The sequence below is a fragment of the Budorcas taxicolor genome, chromosome 7 (genome assembly GCF_023091745.1).
Source record: "Budorcas taxicolor isolate Tak-1 chromosome 7, Takin1.1, whole genome shotgun sequence".
In the NCBI taxonomy this organism is placed as follows: domain Eukaryota; kingdom Metazoa; phylum Chordata; class Mammalia; order Artiodactyla; family Bovidae; genus Budorcas; species Budorcas taxicolor.
Window position 1 is genome coordinate 95,566,196 of NC_068916.1, and position 24,204 is coordinate 95,590,399.

Sequence of the window (24,204 nt, forward strand, 5' to 3'; positions counted from 1 at the left end):
AAAGTTGAATACTGACAAGATGTTCTCATTTTAAAACTCCCGTGTGTGCTGCGTTCATAGGCGCATACAAATCAAATGGTATCAGCCACCAAAGAATGCTAAGAAGCCTGGCTCTGAAGGCTGCTCCTTCAGAACATATTATTGGCTGTTGTGCTTCAAATGATGAAAGTGAAAGAGGAGAGTGAAAAAGTTGGCTTAAAACTCAACACTCAGAAAACTAAGATCATGGCATCTGGTCCCATCACTTCATGGCAAATAGATGGGAAAACAATGGAAACAGTCACAGACTTTATTTTGGGGAGCTCCAAAAATCACTGCAGATGGTGACTACAGCCATGAAATTAAAAGACGCTTGCTCCTTGGAAGAAAAGCTATGACCAACCTAGAAGGCATATTAAAAAGCAGAGATATTACTTTGCTAACAAAGGTCCATAGAGTCAAAGCTATGGTTTTTCCAGTGGTCATGTATGGATGTAAGGGTTGGACTATAAAGAAAGCTGAGTGCCAAATGATTGATGCTTTTGAAGTGTGGTGTTGGAGAAGACTCTTGAGAGTCCCTTGGACTGCCAGGAGATCCAACCAGTCCATCCTAAAGGAAATCAGTCCTGAATATTCATTGGAAGGACTGATGCTGAAGCTGAAACTCCAATACTTTGGCCACCTGATGTGAAGAGCTGACTCACTGGAAGAGACCCTGATGCTGAGAAAGATTGAAGGCAGGAGGAGAAAGGGATGAGAGAGGATGAGATGGTTGGATGGCATCACTGACTCAATGAACATGAGTTTGAGTAAACTCTGGGAGTTGGTGATGGACAGGGAGGCCTGGCGTGCTGCAGTCGATGGGATCGCAAAGAGTCGGACACGACTGAGCGACTGAGCTGACTGATGCTTCAAATGAGAAAGATGAAGCTCATGTTAGATTACCTCCCCACCCCATACACATGCACAGAACTCCTTTCCTCACCTCTGGACCCCCGTAACTAGCACAGAGGCTGGCTTATTAGGCATCAGAGGTTTGCTGACCTGGTCTCTGAGCCACACAGGAGCACTCTTCTCGCCCCATGCAGGCTGTTCCCGGGCCCTTCCACGTGAGCACAGAGCCCTTCAGAGTCAGCGGACAGCCACCCATGGCAGGCGGGCTCTGGCTTCACCCTCCCAGCTACTCTTTGGCAACTGTGTGCTGAGAGCAGGGGTTTGCTGGCTGCCCAGTGCTGCCAGACTGTGCTCTGAACCAGGAGGAACGTTCTCCTCTAGGAGGAGGGTGGTCCCTGCTCAGCTCTCTCCAGAGTGGGGACCATCTGGGCCTCAATGTCCCTCTGGTTGCCTTGTAACGTAGAGAATGCCCCGGACAAAGCTGGAAGGCTAGACCCCTGCCTTGATGCTTCCAGTGGTCACTAGTAAGATCCAAACAAGTCACTTAACCTCATCAAGCTTCAGTTTACTCATTTGTAAAATGAGGTAATACATGCCGTGAATTCTGTACAGAATTGGTCTCAGGATCAATGGTATAATCTATATGAAAGTGCTTTTACAGCTGTAAGCAAGCCTAATAAATGTAACTGGTATTATTGGTAGTATTTGTGGCATTCTCAGTCTTGGCTGTTTTCTGTGACTCTGACCTAGTGACCTCAGCTTCATAAAATCAGTAATGTCAAGTAGGCTGTGTTACTGTTGGAGGGAGATTTTTCACATGTGAAATTGGAAATACAGTCCAAATGGTATAGAAGGACGGCCAGCATATTTTCTGCCTGGGGCAGCCAGGCAGGGCTAAGGTTTAGTTACTTGACATAGGATGGCATTCCATGTGTGTAATTTTGTGTCACTCCGAGACAAATTTTAGCCCCCACATACATATATCTCTACCAGTATGACTGTATTTTACATGCCCTAATTATAAATCAGGCCTGGGTTGCTGGTTGTGGTGGTATTAGGCTGGATTTACAGAAGAGAATAGATAGCTCATATTAATTTAACTGTTTGTGAGAGCTCAACCATAAAGAAGGTAGAATGCCAAAGAATCGATATCTTCAAGCTGTGATGCTGAAAAAGACTCTTGAGAGTCCCTTAGACTGCAAGAAGATGGAACTGGTCAGTCTGAAAGGAAATCAATTCTGAATGCTCATGGGAAGGACTGATGCTGAAGCTGAAACTCCAATACTTTGGCCACCTCATGCGAAGAGTTGACTCATTGAAAAAGACCCTGATGCTGGGAAAGATTGAAAGCAGAAGGAGAAGGGGGCAACAGAGGATGAGATGGCTGGATGGCATCACCAATGCAATGGAGATGAACTTGGGCAAAGTCAGGGAGATGGTGAGGGACAGGGAACCTTGGTGGGTTGCAGTCCATGGGGTCACGAAGAGTTGGAGATGATTTGGCGACTGGGGTTTCCCTCATAACTCAGTTGGTAAAGAATATGTGTGCAATCCAGGAGACTCCAGTTTGACTCCTGGATCAGGAAGATCCTCTGGAGAAGGGATAGGCTACCCACTCCAGTATTCTGGCCTGGAGAATTCCATGGACTGTATAAGTCCATGGGGTCCCAAAGAGTTGGACATGACTGAGTGACTTTCTCTTCCTTCCACTTTGGCAACTGAACATTCGTTTAACAAATTTATTGAGCAGCTACTCTGTGCTAAACAGCCTGTGTTAGATACTAAGGACAGAGCACTGGGCAAGACAGGCACGGTCCCCACCTTTATGAATTACAGTCTTGTAACCCAGTGCAGTCTAGGGCATGAGGAAGGTTTCGTTTGGCAAGAGTCAGTTTATGGAAGACTTCAATGAGGACTTGTCTAGGGTCCAGGGAAGGAGGATAAGAAGGGAGGTGGAACAATCTGCTGAGACGGTGTCATTCGGTAGCTGTTTATCGTCTTCACGAGCGTTGTCTCACATTGCAGTCCCACTGTCCCAAAGAACTTAACTACACAGCCTCCCTTACAGCGAAGGTGCTTTTCCAGTCTTCTGCACTAATGTACTTTGATTCAGAAGTGAGCAACACTTCATGGTAACCAGCTTTCAGGTGGCTGCAGCCTCATTTTTCTCCCCTAAACATGGTGTAGGCAGAGCAATCTAGCTACTTAATGAGAGCAATTATTTAAGGTCACAATTCTGACATGTTCCTGTGGCTAAATTGTGGTGTTATTTTCTGGCACGTTTGCAAGTCAATTTATTTCTATTAACCTCATAACAATTTTTTGAACTGCCAAAAAATCCCTTAAAAAAGTTCCACTGTTAAATGAGTTAAACAAGGAGGCCATTAGTCTGAGGTAGTTCTCTTAGCAGCCTATGTAAGGGAACCAAAGCTTAAGCCTATAAAATGCCTTAAGGTTGAGAAATGGAAACCTAAGGACAACCAGTCACTAGTAGCCAACAAGCCTGGCCCTCGTAATGCAACAGCTAAAACTATAGCCAGGCAAATGATTTCCTTACTTTGCTTCTGCTGCTTCTTCACCTCAGTATTCTTGCCTGGAGAATTCCATGGACAGAGGAGCCTGGCAGGCTACAGTTCATGGAGTCGTAGAGAGTCAGACACGACTGAAGTGACTTCGCACTCACACACTTCTCCATAAAAGTATCCCCTCTCCTTCACCCGCATGCATCCCAGCTCCCATCAGTGGAACACTCCTAACCACTTCTGCTCTGGCACTGGTCCATTGGAAGCTAGTTTTGTGCAAGTGAAACTCTTCCAATTTTTAATATGCCCCGATTTATCTTTGAACACCACAGATACTGCATCCAATCATTTCACAGCAAAGGAGGTGTGAGAAAGAGTGCCTGACCTTGGGATTCACGAGTCTTATTATCTGCGGCAGTACCCAGGAGCAAATGGCATGGGTGTGAGTTTTCCCTGCAAACATCTTGATGTCACAGAGATAAAGAACACATGGATCCTTCAGCAGGGCAGTCGGCAACTAACTCTCAGGCAAAACGAGGGACTATCTTAGTTTATGAAGAATAACATGAACCCCAATGGTAAAAACCTAAGTGGCTTTGGATTGCTGTTTGCTGATTCTCATTTAAAGGTTTCATGTAGACAGTGTCAATGTTCAGAAGCAGCTCCAAATAAAATGGAAGGTATTTGAAAGTCTGAACCTGACTTGGCACTGTTTCCTTGGATGCTTCTGCTAACATCCGTCACTATCAGTAAGAGTAATGACTAATATGTACCAAGTACTTATCATACACCAGGCTCTACAGTGTACCATGTCACTTGATCTAGTTAATCCTTCAAACAAGGTACTTTAAGTATCCTCCCTTTACAAATAAGGAAACTGAGGCAACAGAACTTAACTAACTGACCTAATCTAAGTGCATGTCACAGCTTTGGACTCAGGTTATTTAACTCTGAAGCCTTTATACTCCACACTCCGCTAAGGGAGCAGGTCACGTCTTGTGGAAATTCTACGGCATTTGTGTTCAGTTGCTAAGCTGTGTCTGACTTTGCAACCCCATGAACGGCAGGCAGCATGCCAGGCTTCCCTGTTCTTCACTACAAGTTATTTTACAAGAGGAAACGTATTGGGATGCTTCAAATTGCAAACTTATTTTGATCATAAAAAGTGCTGGGTAAAATAAAATGCCAAAGGATTCCCACAGGACATTACTAGGGGAGCAGAGAAAAGGTCGTGTTTTATGGAAATTCTATGACAATTACTTAGTACTAATTTTACCCAGTACTTTTTATGATCAAAATAAATTTGCAGTCTGAAGCATCCCAATACCTTTCCTGTCCTAAAACAACTTGTATTTTTTGTGAACCAAGGTATATTTTGAAGCTTAGCTCGAACTAGGAAATCATTCCCATAAATAGGGGACTAAATGTTTATAAAGGGCGATCACTGCTCTTAAGTTCTTTAGTTGACAAGACATTGTCACCTGAGTGCCATGTCTCAAAAAAAGCAAACTCCTTAAGCTAACTAATGTGCTGTCTTATTAGGGATATTGAGGCTGCCCACCAAGGTAAAGGTGGCCCGAGAATGAGCTAAACCAATCATCCACTGACATCAGAAGACAGCTTGAAGCATGCCTCTCAGTGTATGACAACGAGCTAGAACTTCTGAAAGTCTCTGCAGGAGGAGAAGGGGACGACAGAGGATGAGATGGTTGGATGGCCGACTCAATGGACATGAGTTTGGGTGAACTTCGGGAGTTGGTGATGGACAGGGAGGCCTGGCGTGCTGCGGTTCATGGGGTCACAAAGAGTCAGACACAACTGAGCGACTGAACTGAACTGAACTTTGAGTGGGTGTGAACAAAGGACATTGCAAGACTCCTTCAATACCTTATCTAGTGAATGGTTGATTTTCAGTAGCTAACGAGTTCTAAGGACCGCCTGTGTTACATTTTAAGCTGGTGTTTTCCTGATGGCCACAGTGTCACCTGCTCTGAAGCCATCAGGGGCCGACTATATATTACTCTCCAGGCCCTGCCGCATCCCAGGATGCGTATGGAGCAACTGAGAGGTTAAGCAGAAAGAGGAATTTTCCTTGCCAGACCTTCCCTGAGCCCTTCTCCAGGCCCATTCCCAGGAAGGGGTTGGGGGGGGCAGTCTCATTTCTCAAACGCTCTCCATCTCCCTGCCATTTTGCTGTTACTCCTTTCTTGAGCGGCTTCAGACCTCACCTGCCTTATCCTCACTCGTATCGGGGTCAAACAGGGTCTAATAAAACCAGCACAACTGCCGTGTTAACTTAGGCTCTTGGAACATGAAAAAAGGCTTAACTTCCTTCTTGACATAAATATGTTTTTCTTCAAGACCCACCTGCACTATGCCCTCCAATCTCACATCTCTAAACCCACTGTTTCGCCTTAATCTTGGCTTCTCAACCTTACCATCTCAGGCTCCTCTCCCAAGCCCCCCAGGTTTTTGCCCAGTGGGTCTCATCGCCTGCCCTGCCCTCAGCCAGTCACCCTCAGTCAGTGGCAGAGTCTCTCCATCACAAGCTCGGTGGATTCCCATCACCAGCCCTCCTCCTTCCAACCACCCCAGGCTGGCGCGTGCTTTATTCCCTCCTGCTGCCGGACACCCAGGCTCCCAGGGCCCCTCACTCTGCTCTTGTCTTCCTGCCATTGTCTTCACCTTGGGACCTGGCACACCGGTCCCAGCCTCGCTTATCTCAGGCTTGATCTCACCCTTCGTGACTCTTTTTCTACTGCTCTTTCTCTTTGAACTCATGGAGTTTTCTACCTTTTGCACTTCCTGTTTCCTTTTAAGATGAGCATATTAAAGTTGAGACACTATAAAACTACGAAGCAAATGTGAAAGATATGAAAAAATATAAAGAGCTTCCTTGCACAACTATTATTGAGATATTGATTCTATTTCATTACAATGAACATACAATGAGAGCTGGACTATAAAGAAAGCTGAGCGCTGAAGAACTGATGCTTATGAACTGTGGTGTTGGAGAAGACTCTTGAGCATCCCTTGGACTGCAAGGAGATCCAACCAGTCCATCCTAAAGTCCTGGGTGTTCATTGGAGGGACTGATGTTGATACTGAAACTCCAATACTTTGGCGACCTGACGCGAAGAACTGACTCATTTTTTCCAATGAGACCCTGATGCTGGGAAAGATTGAAGGCAGGAGGAGAAGGGGACGACAGAGGATGGGATGGTTGGATGGCATCACCAACGTGATGGATATGAGTTTGGGTAAGCTCTGGGAGTTGGTGATAGACAGGGAAGTCTGGCATGCTGCAGTCCATGGCGTCCCAAAGAGTTGGACACAACTGAGAAACTGAACTGAACTGAAGCAGTTTTTATATGCAATTTCCAGAGAAGGAATTTGAAACTCAGAGAGGTAATTCAGATCACACAATTTTTAAATGGTAGAACCAAGAACTGTGTCCAAAATTGTCTGATGTTAAAGTCCACTCTGGACTTCCCTGGTGGCTCACATGGTAAAGAATCTGCCTACAATACAGGAAACCCAGGCTTGATCTCTGGGTCAGGAAGATTCCCTGGGAGATGGGAATGGCAACCCACTACAGTATTCTTGCCTGAAGAAGTCCATGGACAGAGAATCCTGGAGGGCTACATTCCATGGAGTCGCAAAGAGCTGGACACCACTGAGCGACTAACTCCTTACTACATCAGCACTTATAGAAGCCACTTAGACCCAGCACTCTGGAACTTAAGAAATGTAGAAGGAGATACTCAAGGGTTAAGTTTCAACTTATGATGGCCTGACTTCCCCGGTGGCTCAGACGGTAAAAGCATCTGCCTACAATGTGGGAGACCTGGGTTCGATCCCTGAGTTGGGAAGATCCTCTGGAGAAGGAAATGGCAACCCACTCCAGTTTTCTTACCTGGAAAACACCATGGACAGAGGAGCCTGGCAGGCTACAGTCCATGGGATCACAAAGAGTCAGATATGACTGAGCAACTTCACTTTATGATTGCCCAATTCATTCACCCCTCTGGAATACATTGAAAGTTTCACTGAATCATATTTCCAATACCAGTATTGGGTGTGTATATTTAAGATAAGATTGTCCTCTCCTATTTATACAAAGTTAAGTGAGCCTTAGGAAGCATCACTACAAACAAAGCTAGTGGAGGAGATGGAATTCCAGTTGAACTATTTCAAATCCTAAGAGATGATGCTGTGAAAGTGCTGCACTCAATATGTCAGCAAATCTGGAAAACTCAGCAGTGGCCACAGGACTGGAAAAGGTCAGTTTTCAATCCAATCCCAGAGAAAGGCAATGGCAAAGAATACTCAAACTACCGCACAATTGCACTCATCCCACACACTAGCAAAGTAATGCTCAAAATTCTTCAATCCAGGCTTCAGCAATACGTGAATGGTGAACTTCCAGACGTTCAAGCTGGTTTTAGAAAAGGCAGAGGAACCAGAGATCAAATTGCCAACATCCACTGGATCGTGGAAAAAGCAAGAGAGTTCCAGAAAAACATCTATTTCTGCTTTATTGACTATGCCAAAGCCTTTGACTGTGTGCATCACAATAAACTGTGGAAAATTCTGAAGGAGATGGGGATACCAGACCACCTGACCTGCCTCTTGAGAAACCTATATGCAGGCCAGGAAGCAACAGTTAGAACTGAACATGGAACAACAGACTGGTTGCAAATAGGAAAAGGAGTACATCAAGGCTATATATTGTCACCCTGCTTATTTAATTTCTATGCAGAGTACATCATGAGAAATGCTGGGCTGGAATAAGCACAAGCTGGAATCAAGATTGCCAGGAGAAATATCAAATAACCTCAGATATGCAGATAACACCATCATTATGGCAGAAAGTGAAGAAGAACTAAAGAATCTCTTGATGAAAGTGAAAGAGGAGAGTGAAAAAGTTGGCTTAAAGCTCAACATTCAGAAAATGAAGATCATGGCATCTGGTCCCATCACTTCATGGCAAATAGATGGGAAAACAGAGCAAACAGTGGCTGACTATTTTTCTGGGCTCCAAAATCACTGCAGATGGTGACTGCAGCCATGAAATTAAAAGACGCTTACTCCTTGGAAGGAAAGTTATGACCAACAAGGATAGCATATTCAAAAGCAGAGACATTACTTTGCTGACTAAGGTCCGCCTAGTCAAGGCTATGGTTTTTCCAGTGATCATGTATGGATGTGAGAGTTGGACTATAAAGAAAGCCGAGCACCGAAGAATTGATGCTTTTGAACTGTGGCGTTGGAGAAGACTCTTGAGAGTCCCTTGGACTGCAAGGAGATCCAACCAGTCCATTCTGAAGGAGATGAGCCCTGGCATTTCTTTGGAAGGAATGATGCTAAAGCTGAAACTCCAATCCTTTGGCCACCTGATGCAAAGAGCTGACTCATTGGAAAAGACCCTGATGATGGGAGGGATTGGGGTCAGGAGGAAAAAGTGACGACAGAGGATGAGATAGTTGGATGGCATCACCAACTCAATGGACATGAGTTTGGGTGAACTCCAGGAGTTGGTGATAGACAGGGAGGCCTGGCGTGCTGTGGTTCACGGGGTCGCAAAGAGTCGGAAATGACTGAGCGACTGAACTTAACCCAGCATCCATATAGCAAAGTGGTATTCTCAAAATGCAAATTGGATTATGTCAGTTTCTTGCTCTATATCCCCCAGTGGGTTTCCAATGCACTTATGGAAAACACCCAAAACATATGTTGTGGGCTTATCTCCAGAGCTAAACTTCTACCCTATTTCCATGTGCTTCCTCCAGAGTCTCACTCCTCTGTCATTTCCTCTCTTTCCCCTTGCTCAACAATATGTTCAAGTTTCTTCTCACTTCAGTTCAGTTCAGTTCAATTCAGTTCAGTCGCTCAGTCGTGTCTGACTCTTTGCGACCCCATGATCCACAGCACGCCAGGCCTCCCTGTCCATCACCAACTCCCAGAGTTCACTCAGACTCGCATCCATCGAGTCAGTGATGCCATCCAGCCATCTCATCTTCTATCATCCCCTTCTCCTCCTGCCCCAAATCCCTCCCAGCATCAGGGTCTTTTCCAATGAGTCAGCTCTTCCCATTAGGTGGCCAAAGGATTGGAGTTTCAGCTTCAACATCAGTCCTTCCAATGAACACCCAGGACTGATCTTCAGGATGGACTGGTTGGATCTCCTTGCACTCCAAGGGACTCTCAAGAATCTTCTCCAACACCACAGTTTTCAAAAGCATCAATTCTTCGATGCTCAGCTTTCTTCACAGTCCAACTCTCACATCCATACATGACCACTGGAAAAACCATAGCTTTAACTAGACAGACCTTTGTTGGCAAAGTAATGTCTCTGCTTTTTAATGTGCTGTCTAGGTTGGTCATAACTTTCCTTCCAAGGAGTAAGCGTCTTTTAATTTCATGGCTGCAATCACCATCTGCAGTGATTTCTACTGTACTATTAATGTAAACTTTTCTTCAACCTCTGATCATGTTCTCACTTCCCAAACACTGTCCTGTTTTTCTTCTTCCTTTTAACAGCAGGCTTCCTAGGTGCCTCAGATGGTAAAGAATCAGCCTGCAATGCAGGAGACCTGGGTTTGATCCCTGAGTCAGAAAGATCCCCTGGAGAAGGGAATGGCAACCCACTCCAGTATTCTTGCCTGGAGAATTCCATGGATAGAGGAGCCTGGTGGGCTACCATCCATGGGGTTGCAAAGAGTCAGACACGACTGAACAACACTTCAGCAGTTTAGTTCAAGGCACAAATGATCAGGCTCAAATCACACCTTGATGAGGAAAAATCTTAAATTTCTCCATGGCAGGATAATCAAACTAAGTCAGAACTGAAACACACATTTGTGATGGGCCTTTTCTCAACACACTATGTGCATAGACATTGTACATTAACCAGACATCCTCAAGGCAGGAGGAAATAAGCAACCTTCAAGAAAAATGGTTGCTTTTACCTGATGCCAGCATTGTAATTTTTAAGATTACTATTACTATGTCATCCTGTACAGGGGGTTGTGTTGACCTAATGTCTCACTCTGTTTGTGCATACCTGACCAAAACATCTGATGAGTTTTATGCATAATGTTAACCTGTCAGTATGATTCATAATTCTCTGTCTCAAAAAATGTATAAAACTGCATCTGTAGCACCTAACCAGTGGAACAGTCATCAGAGCTTCTGAGAGTCTGTCTCTCTAGGTTATAATACTCAGTTTGGCTTGAATAAGATTCTATTTTTTCCTTCGTAGGAAAAAAAGAGATTGCAACAGATTTTGATTGCTAATTGGATTTTGGAACATTTCACGGTGTAGTCAGAAGGATTCCAGAGCACCTCTAGAGGATGCCTGGATCTGTGCTCAGTACCAGCATGGGGCCATCGGGCCCCACAGGCTTCCCCATATCTCTCAGGCATTCTGGTGAGTTCTCCTGACATCAGGACCTCATGCTGAAGTGATGATCCTAAGAATTTTGAGCTGTTTCTACTTAAAACTTGGAGTCTTCAGGGGCGAGGACCTAGAGGGTGATCTAGGGAGGCAACTAGGAAAACATAAGTCACTAATCTTGGTTAAAAGAAAGAAAAGAAAGAAAGTGAAGTTGCTCAGTCGTGTCCAACTCTTTGCGACCCCATGAACACCAGGCTCCTCCATCCATGGGATTTTCCAGGCAAGAGTACTAGAGTGGGTTGCCATTTCCTTCTCCAGGGAACTTCCCGACCCAGGGATCGAACCCAGGTCTGCCACATTGTAGACAGACGCTTTACCATCTGAGCCACCAGGGAAGTCAATCTTGGTTGAAGTTGGCTCAAACTGAAAAACAAGTTGGTATACAGTCTGAACAAACTGCTAGTGAAATGAGAGACTGTGCCTGAATTCACCTCCAAACAGATACCTGCTTCTTCCGGGCACAGAGCATTCTCAGATGACAGAGCCTGGTGGAGGTGTCTGAGGATTAATCCTGGTGCTGCGCAGCGGCCCCCCAGAGAACCCCACCATAACCACTAAGTAAGCACTGCTCTTCCAGGGAACAGGACAGAGACTGATCAGCTAGTGCTCGGGGAACCCGCAGTGGTTTTCGATTCTTGGAAGGAGAAACTGAGACATAATATAGTCAAATCGACCCAAAGGTAGCTCCTTGGAGAGCCAGACTCAGAAGCAGCGCACATCCAATCTATCACATGGTCCTTAGAAAGTTGTTCAGATCATATCTGAATCAGGCTACCTAGCTAATAATGGGAAACCATGCTTCAAAGGCAGACAGACAGCCACATGAGGGAACACCAGCTAGGTTTCTGTATAGTGGCCTATGGGCCTAACACTTGCAACATTTAACTAAATGGAAAGATACAACAAAGATAACTTCTCCCTGAGATGGTCAAAATGGGGCACTTTTGGATTCAGAGTCCAGAGTGCTAACCATTACCCCATGGGGCCTGTTGTTAAAATGGGGCACTTCTGATTGATCTAAACTGACTTATTTGCACACTCAGAAAAAAAAAAAGGCTATAAGATCCAACAACCAGAATGGGAGACATGTTTAGTAGGTACCTGAAAGCCTCAACATAGGGAAATGAGAAAATGTCTTCTTCATTCAATGATGCAAATGGAAAAATCATGACTAATGGTGGCCAAATTAGCAAAAAACTTCAGAAGCCATTCCATTCAGAAGTCTCCCCCGAACTTTGTATTCTTGCCTTTCCCCTGCCCTGCCCTGTCTGCTTTCCTACCTCCAACACCAAAAGGAAAAAAAAAAACAAAAACCTGAGTCCAAGGCAGAAAATGAAAGCAGCAGCCCAGAGGTAACAGCAGCTTCCCTTAAGGAGAAGTTCAGAGACAAAGGGGAACTCGCTCTTAAATAGACTCCTTGGACTGAGACAGAACCTAACTAAGGATTTTCCAGATCCCTTACAGGATCCCTTGAGTTTTTCTAAAGTATTTGATCTTTCTTACAGTAAGAATGTATAAGCCTGGATATTCAGACTTGTACCAGCTTGTACATTTACTAGTCTCTGGACATAAATCAAAAGAATGGCTCAGAGAGCTAAATTAGAAGATGCCTATGGAAGATTTTCATAAACATGAGGCTTCAGACCACCAGAAATGAAGAGAAATTGCCCACAAGCTCTATCAGGCTATACCAAAAATCTTCCCAAAGAGAATGGATTGGGCAAAAGTCCTTATTCACTGGCCTCTCCCCCAGAATAAAGAATTAAAATGGTAAAGGTTTCAAATTTTCCTGTGTAGGTTTTTAAATTAGAGTCAGTAACGTTTCAGCTAGGAACTATCACAGGAAAACACGTGTTTCTTTTGGTGAAATTGTGGTCCAGTTAATATGATGAGTCCTTTTAGAGGCATAGAATTCCCATATTGCCTTCTCACCTGAGGGTGAAATGATTTTAGATTTAGAAGACGTAGATAGAGGTCAGAGCGTGACAACTGAGAGATTATTGGTTATGAAAACAGGTCAGGAGGAACTGACACTTTGACAGTATGTGTACCTGAGAACTTATGGTCATCTTCTTCCTCAAATACTGGGAAAATTAACACAGCCACTCTAACTAAAGCAACTATTGATAATTCCAAGCTTCTACCCGATATTTGACAATATCCACTTAAATCAAAGGATGGTTAAATTAAATGGAATAAGACCTATTATTCAGAAATTCCCTGAGAAAGGACTTGTAATTCCTTGTACCAGTCTTGGCAATACCCCCACCCCACCCCATCACCACCATTTTACCAGTAAGAAAGCAAAATGAAAAAGGCTGGAGGTTTGTTCAGGATGTGAGCACTATAAATAACATTGTCATCCTTTACCACCCTGTGCTTCTTAATCCTCACACCCCGCTCTCATCCTACCTGTTGTTTTTCAGGTGGGATGTTCTTTAGTATTCCAGGGGAAGAAGGAAGCTAGTAACTCTTTGCCTTCATGTGGGAAGATGGTCACTATACATGAACAGTTATGCCACAAGGCTATACTGAAGGCTCAAATACTTAAAGCTGATTTGACTGATGTAAACTTTACTAATGACTCTGCTTTAATTCAATATGTAGATAATCTTGTTTTGTGTTCTGAAACTGAATAGGACTCCCAAATAGACACTATCCATCTGCTACAATAATTAACCTCTAAGGGACCTAAGGTTTCCAAAGTCAAAAGACAATTCTGTTAAGTAACTATGAAATATTCAGGTCGTCTGTTATCTAAGAAAGACTAGTTAACTGATGCTGAAAGAATTAAGAGAATCTTAACTTTCTAACTTCTCAAAACAAAATAAAACAAACTGAGGAGATTTCGGGGTCTAACCAGATATTGTAGGAATTCAGTTCAGTTTTTCAGTGGTGTTCAACTCTTTGCGACCCCATGGACTGCAGCATGCCAGGCTTCCCTTTGGGTAGCTCTTTTTCCCTTTATTGCCCCAACTTCTCTATGCATTACTTAAACCTGTCGAACCATACCCAGCTGCATGGATGACAGAGGAGAAAAGGCTATAGGCACTTCAAAATCTGCACTGACTCAGGCTCCAGCAGTAGGCCATTCTCATTATAAACTGCCATTCTTTTTTCCTCTTTTGGCATGAAAGAAAAGGAAACACCCTGGGTGTACCAACTCAGAGGCCTGGTGACCAGCATCGATCCACAGACCGCATAATCAGAAGCTAGATTAGGTGGCAAAAGGGCTCCCACCCTGTGTGAGAACTATTTCAGTGACAGCTCTCTTATGCAAAGCTGGTGAAGAATTTGTAATGGGGTCTCTATTTATGTTCCTCACTCTGTTGAATCTCTCTTAAATTCTCATCTTAGCACTATTCTGTGAGCCAGTTGGCTTCTTATGAAATACTGTTACTCTCTTCAATCAATATTATTTTGTTTGCTATAACAATTATAACCCAACAACTTTGCTTCCAGCACCTAAAGATGATGACAACCATGACTACATTATGTTAACTGACTAACTTCCTACTGCTAGGACAGACTTTCAAGAAATTACCATTGATAATGCTGATTTAATTTGGTTTACAGGTGGATCCTATTTAAAGGAGGACAAGGCATTATCAAACTAGGTACACAATAACCTTGATGGTATAAATAAAAGTTCTTATTTACCAGACATCAGATTGACTCAACAGGCTGAACTAGCTGTATTAATTAGGGCTTGGCAATTATCTAAGGATCAAATAGAAATTTACACTGACGGTCACTGTGGCTTTGGAGTGGCTCGCGATCTTGCAATGTTGTAGAAATAAAGAGGATTTCTCACCTCTTCTGGCCAATCCATTAAAAAAAAAAAAAGGATAACTAGTTTCAAAACTATTAGAACCCATGCAATTTCCCAAACAGCTGGCTATCATTAAAATACCTGGACACTTCAAGCCTGATCCAGTGGAAACCAAAGAGAGTCAAGTGGCTGATGCTGCAGCTGAACAGATGCCTAAGCCGTGAGTGTGCACGCTAAGTCTCTTTGTTCATGTCCAACTCTTTGCAACCCTATGGGCTGTAGCTCACCAGGCTCCTTTGTCCATGGGATTTTCCAGGCAAGAATATTGAAGCAGGTTGTCATGGCCTCCTCTAGGGGATCTTCCTTTCCCAGGGATTGAACCTGCATCTCTTATGTCTCTGCATTGGCAGACAGGTTCTTTACCAGTAGTGCCACCTGGGAAGCCTTGCCTCTGTCCATTTTCGAGAATAGCCTCTGTTCAAACATGATTCTGATGAAATTATTAAGAAATTTCTTTTGCAGGCTGAAGAACTGGCTTCAGAAAGTGAAAAGCAGGCCTCAAAGAAAAAAAGGGGGATTTTTTTTTAATCCCATCCCACAAATATAAAAGGCCTATAAAACTTACAAATGCCCAGTTACTTTCACTCAAACATGTGCATTCCCTGACCCACTGGACACCTGAAAAAAAATGATATTATGGAGAATGCAATGTTTCTGGAAACTTTCTCCCACTGTAGCTCATAAGGTTTATGATCAATGGTCTATCTGTCTAAATATAATTCTGGTAAATCCCTCTCAAGGCCGCTTTCCCCTCCCTTAGGGGCCCTTTGAAATTTGGCAGTTGGACTCCATCCAGGTACCTCCCTTACAGGGCTGCAAATACATCCTGGTAACGGTATGCATGTCTTCATATCAGGTGGAGGCATTTCATTGCAGAGGAGAAATGGCTTTAACAGTAGGCAAATTACTTTTGGAAAGTATAATTCCAGTGTGGGGAATTCCTTCTGAATTGCGAAGCAACTGAGGAATGTATTTTCCTGGACAGACTATTAAATCCATTTGTAACACATGGCTGATAATGCTGTATTTTCACTATATTTATCACCCTCAATCTCCAGGGCTGGTAAAAAAGAACAATAATATTAAACCCCAACTGGCTAAATTTTCAGAGGCTTTTAATCTTCCATGGACAAAAGCTCTTTCCTTGGTTCTCCTCAAACTTAGGTAAACATCAACTGTCTCCTTTAGAAATAATAAATGGATGGCCCATGCATTTAGATGCTTTCTGAGGCCCACTTGACTTCACATTCCAGGATGTCTGGCTCTTGGTGAATGATCACACCATCATGATTATCTGGGTTGTGAAGATCTTTTTTGTACAGTTCTTCTGTGTATTCATGCCACCTCTTCTTAATATCTTCTGCTTCTGTTAGATCCATACCATTTCTCTCCTTTACTGAGCCCATCTTTGCATGAAATATTCCCTTGGTATCTCTAATTTTCTTGAAGAAATCTCTAGTCTTTCCCATTCTGTTGTTTTCTGCTATTTCTTTGCATTGATTGCTGAGGAAGGCTTTCTTCTCTTTCCTTGCCATTCTTTGGAACTCTGCATTCAGATGCTTATATCTTTCCTTTTCTCCTTTGCTTTTCAGTTCTTTTCACAGCTATTTGTAAGGCCTCCTCAGACAGCCATTTTACTTTTTTGCATTTCTTTTCCATGGGGATGGTCTTGATCCCTGTCTCCGGTACAATGTCACGAACCTTCATCCATAGTTCATCAGGCACTCTATCTATCAGATTTAGTCCCTTAAATCTATTTCTCACTTCCACTGTATAATCATAAGGGATTTGATTTAGGTCATACCTGAGTGGTCTAGTGGGATTTCCCTGGTGGCTCAGACAGCAAAGAGTCTGCCTGCAAGAAGGAAATAGCAATCCACTTCAGCACTCTTGCCTGGAAAATCCCATGGACGGAGGAGCCTGATAGGCTACAGTCCATGGGGTTGCAAAGAGTTGGACACGAATGGTCTAGTGGTTTTCCCCACTTTCTTTAATTTAAGTCTGAATTTGACAATAAGGAGTTCATGATCTGAGCCACAGTCAGCTCCTAGTCTTGTTTTTGCTGACTGTATAGAGCTTCTCCATCTTTGGCTGCAAAGAATATAATCCATCTGATTTCGGTGTTGACCATCTGGTGATGTCCATGTGTAGAGTCTTCTCTTGTGTTGCTGGAAGAGAGTGTTTGTTATGACCAGTGCATTCTCTTGGCAAAACTCTATTAGTCTTTGCCCTCTTCATTCCGTATTCCAAGGCCAAATTTGCCTGTTACTCCATGTGTTTCTTGACTTCCTACTTTTGCATTCCTGGCCCCTATAATGAAAAGGACATCTTTCTTGGGTGTTAGTTCTAAAAGGTCTTGTAGGTCTTCACAGAACCATTGAACTTCGGCTTCTTCAGTGTTACTGGTCGGGGCATAGGCTTGGATTAGTGTGATATTGAATGGTTTGCCTTGGAAATGAACAGAGGTCATTCTGTCATTTTTGAGATTGCATCCAAGGACTGCATTTCGGACTCTTTAGTTGACCATGATGGCTACTCCATTTCTTCTAAGGGATTCCCGCCCACAGTAGTAGATATAATGGTCATCTGAGTTAAATTCACCCATTCCAGTCCATTTTAGTTTGCTGATTCCTAGAATGTTGACATTCACTCTTGCCATCTCCTGTTTGACCACTTCCAATTTGCCTTGATTCATGGACCTGACATTCCAGGTTCCTATGCAATATTGCTCTTTACAGCATTGGACCTTGCTTTTATCACCAGTCACATCCACAACTGGGTATTGTTTTTGTTTTGGCTCCATCCCTTCATTCTTTCTGGAGTTATTTCTCCACTGATCTCTAGTATCATATTGGGCACCTACTGAACTGGGCAGTTCCCCTTTCAGTATCCTATCATTTTGCCTTTTCATACTGTTCATGGGGTTCTCAAGGCAAGAATACTGAAGTGGTTTGCCATTCCCTTCTCCAGTGGACCACATTCTGTCAGACCTCTCCACCATGACCCTCCCATCTTGGGTGGACCCACACAGCATGGCTAAGTTTCATTGAGTTAGACAAAGCTGTTGTGGTCCATGTGATCAGATTGGCTAGTTGTTTGTGATTATGGTTTCAGAGTGTCTGTCCTCTGATGCCCTCTCTCAACACCTACTGTCTTACTTGGGTTTCTCTCACCCTGGACGTGGGGTATCTCTTCACGGCTGCTCCAGAAAGCGCAGCCGCTACTCCTTACCTCGGACGAGGGGTATCTCCTCACGGCTGCCTCTCCTGAGCTTGAACGTGGAGTAGCTCCTCTGGGCCCTCCTGCACCCACGCAGCTGCTGCTCCTTGGACATGGGGTTGCACAGCCTTCTTAGGGGAGGAAGCCAGGTCCTCGGGAGGAAGGAATGGATTTCGTTTCCCCGCAGTCTGGTTTACACATAAAGAATGCAGCCATCTGGCGGCTTGCAGTCCCTGCACCTGCCCCAAAGGTGGCAAATCACCGATTCGATGGACATGAGTTTGAGTGAACTCCGGGAGTTGGTGATGGACAGGGAGGCCTGGTGTGCTGTGATTCATGGGGTCACAAAGAGTCGGACACAGCTGAGCGACTGAACTGAATTGAACTGATGTATTTAGATGAAGTTATATATGAACCACTTCTTAAAAGTGATATTTTAAATTTTTGTCAGGGACTCGAAGTGCTTAAAGAAGATGAAACTTTAGTTAACTGACTCCTTCAAAAGTGAGCTCCATGAATACAAAGACCTTAAGGACTACAGGTGACAATCTAGAGATTTTGTCTATTGGAAAACCATCAGATAAAGGACTCTTTACTGCCGTGTTGGAAGGGACCATAAGAGATTTTACAAACAAACCTCTGTGCTGCAAAACTCAAAGGAGTAAACTCTTGGATTCACCTTTCTTGCCTCAGAAAAGCATCCTTCCCTGAATGTACCGTTTCTAAAACCTGGCTTCGACTGAGACTGATGCCACCAAGCCAGGAAGAGAAGAAGACAACGGCAATGGCAGACAGCTAACCCATGTGTCCAGACCAGGACTCTAAGACCTCTTTTATTCTTTCAAATTGTGCCATTTACCAAACGCCTATCAAAATTGCAAGTTGTTTTATTTCTAGCTATGTTTTTGCCCCACTGTTTAAAGTAGAAAGAAAACTCTTAGTAAAGTTATCACAGGGGCAATTTAACTGATTGTTGATTTGTTATCCAACTTCTCATTCAATTCAAGGCTGCTTTAAACCCCTTGTAATTCCTATCACTGATTTCAGATGTTCCTAATGTTACTATTTACTCAGATTGGCCTCCCTCTAACCTTTCAGGTCCAAATTCTCCAGTGTATTAATATGCCCATCTCCTGCTCAACACTATTGTAGGTCCTTAACAGTCTGGACACAACTTGTCCTAAGACCACCTCACTCTGTCCCTTACTTAATTAACAAGTGTCTTAAAAAGAAGCATGCTGCTAAGTCACTTCAGTCGTGTCTGACTCTGTGCGACCCCATAGACGGCAGCCCGCCAGGCACCCCTGTCCCTGGGATTCTCCAGGCAAGAACACTGGAGTGGGTTGCCATTTCCTTCTCCAGTGCATGAAAGTGAAAGGTGAAAGTGAAGTCACTTAGTCGTGTCCGACTCTTAGCGACCCCATGGGCTACAGTCTACTAGGCTCCTCCATCCATAGGATTTTCCAGGCAAGAGTACTGGAGTCGGGTGCCATTGCCTTCTCCAAAGAGAAGCATACAGGTCACTTATGCCAGCAACTCTCTCACATCATACAATAGATGTCGGAAAGCCTGCAAAGTGACCCATGATTTAATACTGTGTTAACAAAACTTCCAATTGATGAAGCTCCCAATGAGAGCACTAAGTGAATCACTTGTGCTCCTCCAGGTTCTGTCTCCATATGTAATACTGGAATTGACCCACCTTCCCAAGGACGGGCACATAAATGAATTAATAGCTAGCAGGTAGAAAGTTTACACTTACTGGGGTGTTATGTTAGCCCACTGTCTATATACACAGAGACAGACGGATCTTCTCTCTCTTCTCAATGAAGTCAGGAGATCCATACTAGCAGGGTATCAAGAGAACTGATGGCAACAGCTTTAAGGAACCTTGGTTCCTACTGCAAGAATATATGTAAACAGGGGTATGTGCGGAAATCTACCAGCCACCATTGGTCAAATGGCCCAAGAGACTACAAAAAGCCTTGCAGCGTAACAAACATTCCTAAACTCCTTAGCCCAAGTAGTACTAGATAATAGAATTGCTGTAGATTTTCTACTGGCCTAAAAAAGGAAGTGCTTCTACTACTGTTCAGATTATTTGTTGCACTAACATCAAGATTTCCAGAGAAGTTGAGATGCACCTAGGAAAAATAATTTCCAAACTGCAAAATGGTTACAAGATGTAAGAAAGACTGATCATTTAAATGATCTGTTCAGTTGGTTCCTTTCAGGACTAGGCAATTTTTCCTGCTCCGCTTTACAGATGATTACTATTTTCATAAAATGTGTCATTATTCTTTTCCTAGCTACCAAGTTACTCATGGCACCTATCACTTCTTGCTTCAAGCCTGCTGCCAACAGCACTGTTGTACAATTGTACAGCAAACCAAGATGACTGATCAAGTCTGTAATCTACAAAATGTTTCCCCATCACTATATCCTTCTCTGTGCTTGTTGGGCTCCCCAGGTGGCTCAGTAGTAAAGAATCTGCCTGCAAGTGGAGGAGATACAGGTTCTGTCCCTGGGTCTAGAAGATCCCCAGGAGGAAGGCACGGCTACCCACTGCAGTATTCTTACCTGGAAAATCTCATGCACAGAGGAGCCTGGTGGGCTAGAGTCCATGGGGTTGCAAAGAGTGGGACATGCCTTAGCAACTGAGCATGCTTGTTTACTATATTTGATTAATTTACTCAGTTCTAAAGTTCCATGATGAGAGAAAGTGAAAGTCGCTCAGCTGTGTCTGACTCTTTGTGACCCTGGACTATACAGTCCATGGAATTCTCTAGGCCAGAACACTGGAGTGGGTAGCCTTTCCCTTCTCCAGGGAATCTTGCCAACCCAGGGATCAAACCCAGGTCTCCTGCATAGCAGGCGGATTCTTTACCAGCTGAGCCACAAGAGATACCCAAGAATACTGGAGTGGGTAGCCAATCCCTTTTCCAGGGGATCTTCCCAACCCAGGAATCCAACCAGGGTCTCCTGCATTGCAGGTGGACTCTACCAACTGAGCTATCAGGGAAGCCCATGATGAGAGAACCAGTTTTATAAAACTGAATGGCTCTTAATTTTAAAACAGCTTTCAGTTCAGTTCAGTCGCTCAGTCATGTCTGACTCTTTGCGACCCCATGATCCACAGCACGCCAGGCCTTCCTGTCCATCACCAACTCCCGAAGTTCACTCAGACTCACGTCCACCAAGTCAGTGATGCCATCCAGCCATCTCATCCTCAGTCATCCCCTTCTTCTCCTGCCCCCAATCCCTCCCAGGATCAAAGTCTTTTCCAATGAGTCATCTCTTCACGTGAGGTGGCCAAAGTACTGGAGTTTCAGCTTTAGCATCATTCCTTCCAAAGAAATCCCAGGGCTGATCTCCTTCAGAATGGACTGGTTGGATCTCCTTGCAGTCCAAGGAACTCTCAAGAGTCTTCTCCAACACCACAGTTCAAAAGCATCAATTCTTAGGCACTCAGCCTTCTTCACAGTCCAAATCTCACATCCATACATGACCACTGGAAAAACCATAGCCTTGACTAGACGGACCTTAGTTGGCAAAGTAATGTCTCTGCTTTTGAATATACTATCTAGGTTGCTCATAACTTTTCTTCCAAGGAGTAAGTGTCTTTTAATTTCATGGCTGCAGTCACCATCTGCAGTGCTTTTGGAGCCCAAAAAAATAAAGTCTGACACTATTTCCCCATCTATTTCCCATGAAGTGATGGGACCAGATGCCATGATCTTTGTTACAGGGGGGAATTTATACTCTAATCCCAAATGAATGTTGTATTTTCATACCAGATGAGCCCTCTAATATGGCCCATTTAGTGACTTCCAGGAAAAATCACATTTCTACATTGAAGGATACTCTGCCTAAATGAAATCTCAGGTAAATAATTCAGCAATGGGATTTATGGTTTAATCTCTGTTCATGACTTTACTATTGTTTTTGGCTATATTGATTGTATTCCATATTATTTATAGAGTAATAATCCCTTGTGCTTTTTGCTGTATATTTGCAATTCCAAATAAAATAATAATGTTTAAATAATCTGAAACTATTGATCATATCTATAGTTCTACTTAGGGTAATGGGCACACATAATGCACATATGGGATACAATTGGCATAAATTCTATTGGACATCCTAGAATTGAAAGTCCAGTCCCTGCCAAGCATTGTACTATTAATAGTATAATCCCCAGAAGAAAGAAAGAAAAAACCAAACTATCAAGACCCAGCTTAGAGGGACATCATGGATTCAGGATGGTAAGAAAACACCCTGGCATCAGGGGACAAAATGTTTGATCACTTAACACTTTCTCTCCAAAGATTCATGCTCCAAAGCGGGGAAATAATGGGGAAAAATCATACATTTCTCTATGGCAGGATAATCAAATTAACTGTCAGAATTGAAACACACATAACATGCCCCCATTTGTGTCGGGCTTTTCAATACACTGTGTATATCTGTCCCTTCTCCAGGGGATCTTCCTGACCCAGAGATCGAATCCAGGTCTCCTGCATCGCAGGCGGATTCTTTACCATGTGAGCCCCCAGGGAAGCCCACAGGTTAACCAGACCTCCTCAAGGCAGGAGGACAGAAGCAACCTTGGAGAAAAATGATCCCTTTTTCCTAAGGCCAGCACTGTAATTTTTAAGACTAAAATTACTTTTTCATCCTGCACAGCAGGTCCCACCGACCTAAAGGCTTGCTCTGTATGTGCATACCTGACCAAAACATCTCTGATAAATTTTATGTATAACGTTAACCTGTCAACGTGATTGACAATTCTTTGTCTCGAAAATGTATAAAGTTGCAACTTTAGCTTCTGACCAGTGGACGAACTCTCAGAGCTTCTGAGAGTCTGTCTCCCAAGTTATAACCTCTACTTTGACTTGAATAAAATTCTTTTTTCTGATTAGCTTGATTGCTAATTGAATTTTCATTGACACACTCCCCTAGTGCAAACCACTTGCTCTAAGCTGGCAATTTAGCAATCTCATCTCTTAGAAAAAAATAATCCCATCTCTATCACTTTGCTCATTTTGTATCATTTCCCTTTTCAAATTCTTATCATTCTTTAAGGCCCAGTTTATACTCCCTCATCTCCTCAAAGCCTTCTTTGACCCCAGGTATGTTGTAAATTCTGTACTATAAATTCCTAAGGCAAGGGTCAAGGGCCTAGACAGTACTATATTTCTTACTATAGTCATCTCTACCTCCCTTCTGTATATTCCAAAACTTAGCAAACTTTCAAAAAGATTTCTTGATCATATAAAGGAAGAAATGAATGAAGGAAGGCCTTCAAATATTTCAAGAGATAGAAAAAGTAGTGCTGGCACACTTGCTTCTCCTAGGATGAGTGCTGAGCCCTTAGCCGTATCTGACTCTCTGCAACCTCACGGACTGTAGCCCACCAGGCTCCTCTGTCCATGGGATTCTCCAGGCACGAGTACTGGAGTGGGTTGCCATTTCCTTCTCCAGGGGAGCTTCCTGACCCAGGGATCGAACCCACGTCTCTGACACTGACACACAGATTCTTTATCACTGAGCCACCAGGGAAGCCCCATGTTAAGATACAGTGTTCCAAAATACTATTGAAAATTCGGCTAAAAAAACCCAGAAAACAAAACAGAGAAGCTTATAAATAGTTGCTTCTGGAAAATGTGACTGGAAGAAGGAAGGAGGACAGAGCCTTTCCATTGCTTTTCATTGTGACTTTTCTACTATAAATACTTGATTTTTCTTACTACGTGCATATATCGCTGTGGTTTTTCAAATGTGGAAGCATTCATGCACTTTCACACTCAAATGTACGAGATCCATCAAACAGGCACAAGGATTGTTTCACTCCCTGGATGAACCTAATATAGCATTTTGCCAAAATGTAAACACAGTACGCATCTGTTAAATAATGTTGCCACCTTCACTTGTATTTGAGTGAGGTCTGACATTGTTATTTGACACTGTTACCTTCCAAAGCAATTACGATTGCCTTATTAATATAGTAACTGAGCTAAACATTATTTGCTGCTAAATCGCTTTAGTCGTGTCCGACTCTGTGTGACCCCATAGATGGCAGCCCACCAGTGCGACCCCATAGACGGCAGCCCACCAGGCTCCCCTGTCCCTGGGATTCTCCAGGCAAGAACATTGGAGTGGGTTGCCATGTCCTTCTCCAATGCATGAAAGTGAAAAGTGAAAGTGAAGTCGCTCAGTCGTGTCCGACCCTCAGCGACCTCATGGACTGCAGCCTACCAGGCTCCTCCATCCATGGGATTTTCCAGGCAAGAGTACTG